Below are 12873 nucleotides of genomic sequence, written 5' to 3'. Positions count from 1 at the left end.
CTTAACCCTTCAAGTTTCTGCAACTTTTTCTTCATATCTTTTCCTTACTTTAGCCAAACTGGTGGGGCATTTTTTCAGCCCCTCGGAGACCCACCATTGGAGTCTGACAGTAGACCTGGCACTCCCTACCTTCAGGCTTATTGAAGTCAACAGGCAGAAGTGAGGCCTTCCATCCATGTCTGGAACATTTTTCTGGCCTCTAGTAGGATTCTATCTTTCCTGTAACAGCTACTTAGCAAGCATCTCAAGTGGAATGGTGCGAAAACAAGAGTCCAGAAAATAGAGGTCAGCCAAAGAGCATTCAGTCATACAGAAAGACAATCAAAAGATTAACAGACAAAAAAAAAAGAAGTGCTCACAAAAACAAAAAACAAGTGGCCGCTGTGAGATCACCACAAAACTGAACTGATTTAGAAGGGAGCTTCCATGTGCTCACCAATGACAGATGAAGGAGAGCGGATTCCACATCACTCTTCCTTCTCAACCACAAACAGATGAAGGGGAGCAGATTCCGTTTCACCCTCCTTCCCAAGGGGACACCAAAGACAGATAAAGGAGAGCAGATCAAAAATAATGGTTAAGTCAAAGGTGCCTTCTGGAGGCCAGCCAATATCAAACGCCGGCCACTCCAAGGAGCAAAAAGTCTGTCACGGTACTAATTGTGTGCTCTAGCAGTCCAGTGGTCTAAAGTCAATCTCAGAGGAGTCCCATCATCAAAGTCACAAGTAACACAAAACAAAGACCTAAGACACACAGACAAAGACCACTCTGGAAATACAGACAAACAGGAGGAGGAGGAGTCTTTTCTCCAACCCAGGAGAATCACCGAATCCTCACCGGCACCCAGATGGGAATCTCCCAGGTGTCCATGGGGTTCCCCCAGACCTCCTGGGACGTCTCCCAGGGCAGCGCAATCGGTGAGTCCCTGGCACATCTACCACTCACACTTGCGTCTCTCCTGAGACACGAGCCTCCCTCTCAGCCCGAGATGGGATCGACTGCAAAACCAGAACTCCAGAACTCTCGAGCAAATACAGACCCAGAGTAGCAAATACAGACCCAGAGTTTAGCTGGCACAAAACATAGACACAGACAAAGACACAGATGCTATCTCACCTCCAAGTCGGTCTTCAGAGACGAGGGTGGTCGCTGAACCTGGATGAGCCCCCAAATGAAAGACCCCCAGAGCAGGGAGACCTCACTCAAGTCTCGGGATGACGCAACCCCCCAAGAACTCACACAAGACCATCCTTGCTGTAATCACATGAGGTTTATCGATAGGAACCAGTGCACTGGGGTCAAGACTCATATCCCACGCAGGGGCACAGGAGTTCAACGATAGTATTCTTTCTGCTACTACTTTGTGGAATAATTTGAGAAGTATTGGTATTAACTCTTCTTTGAAAACCTTATATAATTCTACAATAAAACCATGGGCTTTTTGTTTGGGAAATTTTAATAATTATTTCTATTTCACTAGGCTTTATAGGTCTATTTAAATTGCTTGTTTGATCTTGACTTAACTTAGATAAGTGGTACATATTGAGCAATTTATCTATTTTTTAGATTTTTTTCCAATTTCATAGAGTATGTTTCTAAAATATACCCTTATGATTCTCTGGATTTCCTGGGTGTCTCTTGCTACATTTCCATTTCCATTTCTGATTTTGTTAATGTCAATAGTCTCTCTCCACTTATTGGGGTAAGCCAATTTTCTAGCTTGTTGGTTTTCAGAATGAACCAACTCTCTGTTTTACTGACTCTTTATATTTGCTTTGTTTCTATATTGATTTTGGCCGGATTTGATAATTTCTTGCCATCTATTCTTGTCTTTCTTTTGTACTGTAGCTTTTCGGTGTACTATTCAGTTGCAAGTATAAGATCTCTCCTGTTTTGTTTTGTTTTAGTGTAGCTACTTAATGGTATGAACTCGACACTTGGAATCACATTCATTGGGTCCTATCAATCTGTGTACATTGTGCATTCCTTTACATTGAATTTTAAGGAGTCTTTAATTTCTTTCTCTTTTTTTCCATCTTTATTAAATTGGGTATTTCTTATTTACATTTCAAATGTTATTCCCTTTCCCAGTTTCCAGGCCAACATCCCTCTAACCCCTCCACTCCTCTTCTATGTGGGTGTTCCACTCCCCATCCTCCCCCCATTACTGACCTCCCCCTAACAATCCCATTCACTGGGGGTCCAGCCTTGGCAGGGCCAAGGGCTTCCTTCCAGTGCCCCTACTAGGCTATTCATTGCTACCTATGAATTTGGAGCCCAGGGTCAGTCCATGTATAGTCTTTGGGTAGTGGCTTAGTCCCTCGAAGCTCTGGTTGGTTGGCATTGTTGTTCATATGGGGTCTCAAGCCCCTTCAAGCTCTTCCAGTCCTTTCTCTGATTCCTTCAACGGGGGTCCCTTTCTCAGTTCAGTGGTTTGTTGCTGGCATTTGCCTATGTATTTGTCATATTCCGGCTGTGTCCCTCAGGAGCAATTTACATCCGGTTCCTGTCAGTCTGCACCTCTTTGCTTCATCCATCTTACCTAGTTTGGTGGCTGTATATGCATGGGCCATATGTGGGGCAGGCTCTTAATGGGCATTCCTTCTGCCTCTGTACTAAACTTTGCCTCCCTATTCCCTCCCAAGGGTATTCTTCTTCCCCTCTTAAAGAAGGAGTGAAGCATCCACATTTTTGTCATCCTTCTTGAGTTTCATGTGTTCTGTGCATCTGGGGGAATTCGAACATTTGGGCTAATATCCACTTATCAGTGAGTGCATACCATGTGTGTTTTCTGTGATTGGGTTATCTCACTCAGGATGATATTTTCTAGTTCCATCCATTTGCCTACGAATTTCATAAAGTCATTGTTTTTGATAGCTGAATAGTATTCCATTGTGTAGATGTACCACATTTTCTGTATCCATTCCTCTGTTGAAGGGCATCTAGGTTCTTTCCAACTTCTGACTATTATAAATAAGGCTTCTGTGAACATAGTGGAGCATGTGTCTTTGTTGTATGTTGGAGCATCTTTTGGGTATATGCCGAAGAGAGGACTGATTTCCAGAATGCTTGTTCCAATCTGCAATCCCACCAACAATGAAGGAGCGTTCCTCTTTCTCCACATTCTCGCCAGCATCTGCTGTCAACTGAGTTTTTGATCTTAGCCATTCTGACTGCTGTGAGGTGGAATCTGAGGGTTGTTTTGATTTGCATTTCCCTTACGACTAAAGATATTAAACATCTTCCCTTATGATAAAGATGTTGTTTCTTTAGGTACTTCTCAGCCATTCCATATTCCTCACCTATGAATTCTTTGTTTACCTCTCAACCCCATTTTTTTTTCGTAGTTTTCACGATATAGGCTGGGCAAGTTTTTGCCAATGGAGCTACTATTTTTTTTTATTATTATTATTAACTTGAGTATTTCTTGTATACATTTCGAGTGTTATTCCCTTTCCTGGTTTCGGCAAACATCCCCTCCCCTTCCTTATGGGTGTTCCCCTCCCAACCTCCCCCATTGCTGCCCTCTCCCCAACAGTCTAGTTCACTGGGGTTCAGTCTTAGCAGGACCCAGGGCTTCCCCTTCCACTGGTGCTCTTACTAGGATATTCATTGCTACCTATGAAGTCAGAGTCCAGGGTTAGTCCATGTATAGTCTTTAGGTAGTGGCTTAGTCCCTGGAAGCTCTGGTTGCTTGGCATTGTTGTACATATGGGGTCTCGAGCCCCTTCAAGCTCTTCCAGTTCTTTCTCTGATTCCTTCAACGGGGGTCCTATTCTCAAATCAGTGGTTTGCTGCTGGCATACGCCTCTGTATTTGCTGTATTCTGGCTGTGTCTCTCAGGAGCGATATGCATTCACATTTTGATCATCCGTCTTGAGTTTCATTTGTTCTCGGCATCTAGGGTAATTCAAGCATTTGGGCTAATAGCCACTTATCAGTGAGTACATACCATGTATGTCTTTCTGTGATTGGGTTAGCTCACTCAGGATGATATTTTCCAGTTCCAACCATTTGCCTACGAATTTCATAAACTCGTTGTTTTTGATAGCTGAGTAATATTCCATTGTGTAGATGTACCACATTTTCTGTATCCATTCCTCTGTTGAAGGGCATCTGGGTTCTTTCCAGCTTCTGGCTATTATAAATAAGGCTGCGATGAACATAGTGGAGCACGTGTCGTTTTTATATGTTGGGGCATCTTTTGGGTATATGCCCAGGAGAGGTATAGCTGGATCCTCAGGGCAATTCAATGTCCAATTTTCTGAGGAACCTCCAGACTGATTTCAGAATGGTTGTACCAGTCTGCAATCCCACCAACAATGGAGGAGTGTTCCTCTTCTCCACATCCTGCCAGCATTTGCTGTCACCTGAGTTTTTGATCTTAGCCATTCTCACTGGTGTGAGGTGAAATCTCAGGGTTGTTTTGATTTGCATTTCCTTATGACTAACGATGTTGAACATTTCTTTAGGTGTTTCTCGCCATTTGGCATTCCTCAGCTGTGAATTCTTTGTTTAGCTCTGAACCCCATTTTTTAATAGGGTTATTTGTCTCCCCCTTGGTCTAACTTCTTGAGTTCTTTGTATATTTTGGATATAAGGCCTCTATCTGTTGTAGGATTGGTAAAGATCTTTTCCCAATCTGTTGGTTGCCATTTGTCCTAACCACAGTGTCCTTTGCCTTACAGAAGCTTTGCAGTTTTATGAGATCCCATTTGTCGATTCTTGATCTTAGAGCATAAGCCATTGGTGTTTTGTTCAGGAAATTTTTCCAGTGCCCATGTGTTCAAATGCTTCCCTAGTTTTTCTTCTATTAGTTTGAGTGTGTCTGGTTTGATGTGGAGGTTCTTTATCCACTTGGACTTAAGCTTTGTACAGGGTGATAAGCATGGATTGATATGCATTCTTCTACATGTTGACCTCCAGTTGAACCAGCACCATTTGCTGAAAATGCTATCTTTTTTCCATTGGATGGTTTTGGCTCCTTTGTCAAAAATCAAGTGCCCATAGGTGTGTGGATTCATTTCTGGGTCTTCAATTCTGTTCCATTGGTCTATCTGTCTGTCTCTGTACCAATACCATGCAGTTTTTATCACTATTGCTCTGTAATACTGCTTGAGATCTGGGATAGTGATTCCCCCTGAAGTCCTTTTATTGTTGAGTATAGTTTTAGCTATCCTGGGTTTTTTGTTATTCCAGATGAATTTGCAAATTGTTCTGTCTAACTCTTTGAAGAATTGGATTGGTATTTTGATGGGGATTGCATTGAATCTGTAGATCGCTTTTGGTAGAATGGCCATTTTTACTATATTAATCCTGCCAATCCATGAGCATGGGAGATCTTTCCATCTTCTGAGATCTTCTTCAATTTCTTTCTTCAGAGTCTTGAAGTTCTTATTGTACAGATCTTTCCCTTGCTTTCAACCCCATTTTTTAAATAGGTTACTTGTCTCCCTGTAGTCTAACTTCCTGAGTTCTTTGTATATTTTGGATATAAGTCCTCTATCAGTTGTAAGATTGATAAAGATCTTTTCCAAATCCGTTGGTTGCCCTTTTGTCCTAATGACAGTGTCTTTTGCCTAACAGAAGCTTTGTATCTTCATGAGATCCCATTTGTTGATTCTTGATCTTATAGCATAAGCCATTGGTATTTTGTTCAGGAAATTTTCTCCAGTGTCCATATGTTTGAGATTCTTCCCCACTTTTTTTCTATTAGTTTGAATGTATCTGGTTTGATGTGGGGGTCCTTGACCCACTTGGACTTAAACTTTGTACAGGGTGATAAGAATGGATCAGTCTGCATTCTTCTGTATGTGCAGGGGTCCCAGATGCTGCTAGGTGTTTTCCTCTAGAGTCAGGAATGTGGGCAGAGAGTAGTCTCCTCTGGTTTCCCAGGTGTGTCTGCCCCTCTGAATGTCTAACTCTCCCTCCCATGGAATTTGGATGTAGGGAGCTGTTTGACTGGGTCCGTTCAGATCTTGGAGCAGTCTGGACCACAGGGCTCCTGCAGCCTGACTGCTCCAATCTTCCCATGCCCAGAGGCACTGTACAGTTTCCTCTTGGGCCAAGGATGTGGGCAAAGGTGGGCAGAAGTGGCTGTCTCTCCTGCCCTGCAGTCTCAGGATTGCCCACACTTCTGGGTGATCAGCTCTCTCTCCCATGGGGTTTGGGAACAGGGAGCCAATTTATTTCTTCTTAACCTAATTTTTCATTCAACAGCTCAGTTTTCATGAGTTTGTAAGCTTTCTGTTGTTTCTGTTCTTAATGATATTCAGTTTTACTACTTTAATCCACAGTGGTCTTATAGGTTGCACAAATTTATTTCAATACCTGTTGATAATAGAACTATGTGTGAATATGTGGAGAAAATTCCATGAGGTTCAGAGAAGAAGGTATATACTTTGTGTTTGGGGGAAAATTTATGTAACTGTTACATCAGTTTGGTTAGCTCCAATATTTCCGTGTTTAATTTTTGTCTGGATGACCTTTCTACTGGTGTGGGTGAGATTTTGAAATCTCTCCATACTGATGTGTAAGGGTTACTGTGTGATTTATGCTGAAGTAATGTTTCTTTTACAGACTTGGATGTTGATGTGTTTGGGGCATAGATGTTAAGAATTGGAGTATCATCTTGGTGAACTTTCTCATTGGTGAGTATGCAGTATCCTTCCCTATCTTGTCTTATTAGTTTTGGTTTGAGGTATATTTTGTTACTTATTAAAATGCCTACGCCAGCTTTTTTCTTAGGTTCATTTGCTTGAAATATCCTTTTCCAACTATTTACCCTGAAGTAACATCTATCTATCTTTGATGTTGGTGTGTGTTTATTGGATGGAAGAGAAAAAGGAGTCCTCTTTTGGCATCCATTGTCTGTCTTTTTTTTTTTTAATGATTCTTTTTTTATTGGATTTTTTTTCTACATTTCAAATGTTATCCCTTTTCCCAGTTTCCCATCCATAAACCACTATTCTATTCCTCCTCCCCATGCTTCTATGAGGGTGTTCCCCTACTCACCCACTCCTTCCTGCCTCCTCAATGTCTCTGTTTTTATTGAGAAACTGAGACCACTGATTTTGAAATATATCAAAAACTAATGGTTGCTCTTCTTGTTATTTTGTTGTTGATGATGGTGGTAGTACTTGTGATGGTGGTGGTTGTATGTGGGAGTACATCTGTGTGACTCTCTGTGTATGAGTGTGTGTGTTTGGGTGTGTGTCCTTTATATATAATTTATGTCCTTCCAACAATATTTGAGGTAAATATTATTGGACAGCTGGTCTCTCTGTATATATGTTGTTATGTATTTTTTGTAACCTTTATTATGGTAAGAAAGCATCATGAACCCAATTCTCCTAATGAATTTTTAAGTGCATAATCCACTATTATTAATGTTAATTGCAAGGTTGCGGGGAGTATCTCTAGATCTTGTTCATCCTGTGCAACTGAAACTTTATGTACATTAAAGGGCAGCTCCCCATGTCTTCTTCCATCCATTTTCCTCTTTCTGTGAGTTGGTTTAGATGACTGGTACAGATAGAATCATGTAGTATGTGTCCTTAGGCACTTGCATACTTAGCATACTGCCTTCATGCCGTGACATGACATGATTTCCCTTTTGTTCAGGATCAGGTTGGATCACATTCCTTGTATTAGATACTATATTTCCCTAGTCACCTGTCCATGGGTACATATTCAGGTTAGCTATCTCCCTGGCTGTTACGGCCTCAGTGAAGATGGCTGTTATACATTACCACCAAAGCAAATGCACCAATTTATATCCTGATTCACAGTGGACAAGCTTTAATTTTCCAAAGCTTCATTGTGCCTGCTGTGCTTGGGAAACTCTTTATCAATTTGCTTGTTGCTAACGGATAAACTGGGGGATGAAAAATAATATTGTACTGTGGTTTTGAGCAAACAAGTCAATTTAAAAATGGGAAAAAGACTCAGATAGACATTTTGTCAAAAAAAAGTGCAAGAATGGTTATGATGGTTAGTGTGAATTGTTAGCAGGACATGGGTCTCTGAGCATGCCCGTGAGCATTTTCTAGATTGTGTTTATTTGGATGGGAAGGGTCAGGCACTATGTGGAACCATCCCCTGCTTAGAATCCTGAACTCTACAAAGAGAAGGGAACTCAGCAACAGCAGCATCATTCATTACTCTCTACTCTTGATAATGGATATAATGAGACAAACTGACTCAAATTCCTGTTTCCCTGACTTCCCATTCTTGACAGTCCATAGCCAGACTAAGCCTTTCTCCTTTAAATTGGCTTTCTGAGGGCATTTTATCACAGAAATCTAAAAGGAAACTAAAACAATGGTCAAAAAGAGTCAAGAAATATACTCAACACTCTGAATATAAATTGTTTTTGGGGCTGGAGAGATGGCTTAGCAGTTAAGAGCACCCGACTGCTCTTCCAGAGGTCATGAGTTCAATTCCCAGCAACCACATGGTGGCTCACAACCATCTGTAAAGAGATCTGATGCCCTCTTCTGGTGTATCTGAAGACAGCTACGGTGTACTTATATATAATAAATAAATAAATCTTTAAAAAATAAATAAATAAATTGTTTTTCTTGTGTGTTTTTGTTTGGTTCAGTGTTTTTGTTTGTTTGGCTTTGTTTTGTTTTGTTTTTGCTTTTGGATAACAAAACAGGGGAGGTGAAGAATTTATTTATATACCCAAGGATGTAGTTCATCGCTCCTAAGCTGGTATTTTACCACAGCTCCAACCGAGTATATCCAGCATAATTTCAATCAACACACACACACACACACACACACACACACACACACACACACACACGAGTGAAAAAAGGGTTTTAAACCACATAAACTTTTTTTTTAAGTTTAGTTGGGCCCATTTACTAAGTAACCAAGAAAAATTTTTAGCTTTTCTTTTTCCAAATATTTACAATCATTTGATTCATGATGATGATTCAACCATATATTCAAAAATGGAGTCATGGATTATAAAAGTGGTATAAATCTCCATTGGCTTAGACTGTGATGCAATTCATCCTTCCTGGCTTCAAGGTCACATGGTGTCAACAGTATCTTTCACAGCAATTTTCTAGGTTTAGACATATTTGTAAACACAGACACTTGGAATTGTGTTACAATTTCTCAGTAAGATGGCATGCTGTAGCCTACCCAGGGAAACTTGGAATGCTCCAACTTTCCAGGTTTATAAGTACAGTCTGATGCTTGCACACTTCAGAAATCCTAATATTCTAATATTACTAATTAGAATAGAAGTAATATTTGGAGAAATCTCTGAATGCATCATCCCCATTGTTATGCAATTCATAATTATAAACATCTACCATTGACTTCCTCTGGTACACCACCACAAAGAACCCACTCCAAATGCTGAAAAATGAACTACTGTTCAGTCTATAATGATCTGTATAAAGGATAAATGAAAAGTTCATAGATGCTGAAAACAACAGAGCAGAGTGACCAGAGGCAAATCACAGTGCTTCAGTATAAACAGTCTTGACCCCAGCACTTTCTGTACTGCACATGCAGTGCAGTAAGACAGCTGCGTCTTAATACTGTGTCTGTTCAGCTGTGGACTGGTGTGGCTTCTGCAATGAATAACAAAAGTTGCAATCAGAACCCATGGTGGAAACTTCCGTCTTGGGATGCAGGCAGTCATTCATCAATGTCAGAAGCAAATTCCCACGTGAGTGTCTGCTTAAAAACACTGAATTCCCATCTGGTTAGATCCTAATGAACAAAGAAAAGCTGGGTTTTAATGAAGCAATTTCCTTTTGGTGAGTTTTGCTTGACAGCTATACCCCTGGGGCCATAGCAGTTCAAGCTATATTGTTGTGCCTTCCAAAAAGACAAAATCCTAAAACAAATGTATTCTGGTGCATAAAGCACAACTGCTCCTGCTTTTTCCATGAAATGGGGTTGACTTTGAAGGAGTTATCAAGGATTATCTATCATAATGTGTATCATTCTAATCTCTCTTGATACTCTACATTTTTGCACACTGCTGCTTGTCCAAAAAAGACTAAATAAATGAAAGCCAACTGTACTTATCTAGAAAACATCTTGTGAAAAATAAAACAGTTCAGATTCCTTAAGGACAATGATGTAAGAACTTTAAATCTAGGCCATATTTTTTTAGGTTATCTTTGTGTGTCTAATTCCTATAATAAAAACTGAATGGTTATATAAAAAAGTAAAATAATTATAGGAAGCAAACACAAGAGCTTGGGGCATGTGGAGAAGGTCACCAACTATTCATGAACTCCAAAGGAAAGCAGAAACAGTTTCTGAGGCTCCCTTGGTATTTACTCATGGAGATAAAATGCAAGATGTCTTATGCAATAATTTAGTCAATATCTTAAAATTTGTAAATCTGGATAGTTTTCTACTATATTAATTAGCAATGTGACTTTGGCTCCTGTTTCTATTTGACTAAGAATAGCCCCCATAGGCTCATGTGTTTGAAAGCCTATTTACCAGAAAGTGGGACTAATTGAAAGGTGTAACAGTTGGTGTGGCCTTATTGGAGGATGTATGTCACTTAGGGTAAAATTATGATTTCAAAAAGCCTAAGTCAGAGAAAGGACTGAAGCAGCTGAAAGGGTCTGCAACCCCATAGGATGAACATCAATATCAACCAACCAGACACCCTAGAGCTCCCAGGGACTAAACCACCAACCAAAGAGTGCATATGGAGGAACCCATGGCTCCAGCCACATATGTAGTAGAGGATGGCATTGTCTAGCATCAATGGGAGGAGAAGCTCTTGGTCCTGTGAAGGCTCCTTTCCCCAGTGTAGGGGAATGTCAGGGTGTTGAGGTGGGAGTCAGTGGGTGGGAGTGGGAACATCTTCATAGAGGCAGGGTGAGGGAGGAGCGAGGATGGGAGAAGGGGAAAGGGGAATAACATTTGAAAGGTAAATACATGAAATAGCCAATAAAAATAAGTAAATAAATTTAACAAAAAAAATATTATCCTGAATGAGGCAGCTCAATCATAAAAGAACACATTGGTATGCACTCACTGATAAGGAGATATTACCCCAAAGCTTGGAATATCCAAGATACAATTTACAGATCACATGAAGCTCAATAAGAAGAAAGACCAAAATGTGGGTGCTTCAGTCCTTCTTAGAAGGGGGAACAAAATAATCACAGGAGAAAATACAGAGACAAAAATGTGGAGCCCAGACTGAATTATAGGAGACTGAAGGAAAAGCCATCCAGAGACTATTCCACCTGGGGATCCAGCCGATTTTTAGTCACCAAACTCAGACATTATTGCAGATGCCAAGAAGTGCTTGCTGATAAGAGCCTGATATAGCTGACATCTGTGTGCAACTCCTTAGGAAGAACAATATCAACCAACCAGACCCCCAGAGCTTCCAGGAATTGAACCACCAACAAAAAAGTACACATGGAGGGACTCATGGCTCCAACCGCATATGTAGCAAAGGATGGCCTCGTCAGACATCAATGGGAGGAGAGGCCCTTGGTTCTGTGAAGATGAGATGACCAGTATAGGGGAATGCCAGGGCAGGGCAGAGAGGGGGAGTGGGTTAGTGGGTGGGGAAGGCCTCTCATAGAAGCAGAGGGAGAGGGAATGAAATAGGTGGTGCGGGAGAGGAAACCAGAAAAGAGATTAACATTTGGAATGTACATAAAGAAAATATATTTTTTAGAAAAGCCTAAGCCAGGTCTAGTGTATCAGGTTATAGTTCTCAACTACTCCTCCAGCACCATGTATGCCTGCTGCTATGCTCTCTGCCATGATGATAATGGACTAAACCACTTTTCAGTAAGCAAGGCCCACTTACACATTTTCCTATATAAGAGTTGTCATGGTCATGGTGTCTCTTCACAATAGAACAGTGACTAAAACAGCTCCCAGTAATGAAATCTAAATTGATTTTAATGAGGCAAGGAATGACTGGTGTCCTGCAAGAAAGCTAGGGCATCAGTCACACCAGCAGGTCTAATTTGTTACTTTCCCCATCTGTAGCCGTGGTCTTCATAGTCATCATGATGATGCTGATTTATGTTTATTTATTTATTTATACACTTGTTTGTTATCAGGCTTCAGAAACTCACTAACTGAACAGGACTTTCCCATTGTAAAAGGTGCCTTGGTGCCTAATATTCTGTGACTTCTGGGGATAGTGTCATCCTCTGCAGCACCACTTGAGGAAAAGAGGCAACTGCAAGCAACTATTTGGTAATGTGATTGCAGGAATCAGGACTAAGAAGTGATAAGAGCTTGGCAGGAGAAAGACCTAGGGCAGCGTCCATCTCCAGCCAATGTCAGCATATGAACCACAGAAGAATTTCTACATCTGGTCTCTGGGCACCTGGAAAAGGTGAGGGCAACCTGCCCAGTTAATTGCAACTTCTCCAGTGAGTGATAATATCTGAAGAGGCAAAAGAAATGCTAACCTGAGATATAGCACCTGGGCATACTAATATTTAAAGCTAAAATAAACAGAAGGCCTCCCACCTTCTTCAGCACACTGCCTTCCTTCACTGAAACAGTCCATAGAAACTGGAACTTCATCTACCCCTTCTCTTCTGAAGCAGACCAGAAAATCTACCAAGGCTTCCCCTGAGAGTCATAAAACTCTCAGCAGCCCTGTACCTGAAAGAAATGAATGAAAGTCAGATGCCAAGAAAGACCTCATCAACTGGACTATTGCAATATATTCTGTGTGGATATAATGATCACAGACAAAGCAATATATAAAAATATAGGCTGATCTCTGGGGCTATGGAGAATGAGAAGCCTAGATCAAAGTGCTGCATATGGTAAGGCCTTCCCTGCATTGACTATAGGAAGCAGCAGAAGGACCAAAAAGCATCAGCAAGACAGAGA

Source organism: Rattus rattus, chromosome 1 (genome assembly GCF_011064425.1).
Source record: "Rattus rattus isolate New Zealand chromosome 1, Rrattus_CSIRO_v1, whole genome shotgun sequence".
In the NCBI taxonomy this organism is placed as follows: Eukaryota; Metazoa; Chordata; class Mammalia; order Rodentia; family Muridae; genus Rattus; species Rattus rattus.
This window is presented reverse-complemented; position numbering follows the sequence as displayed.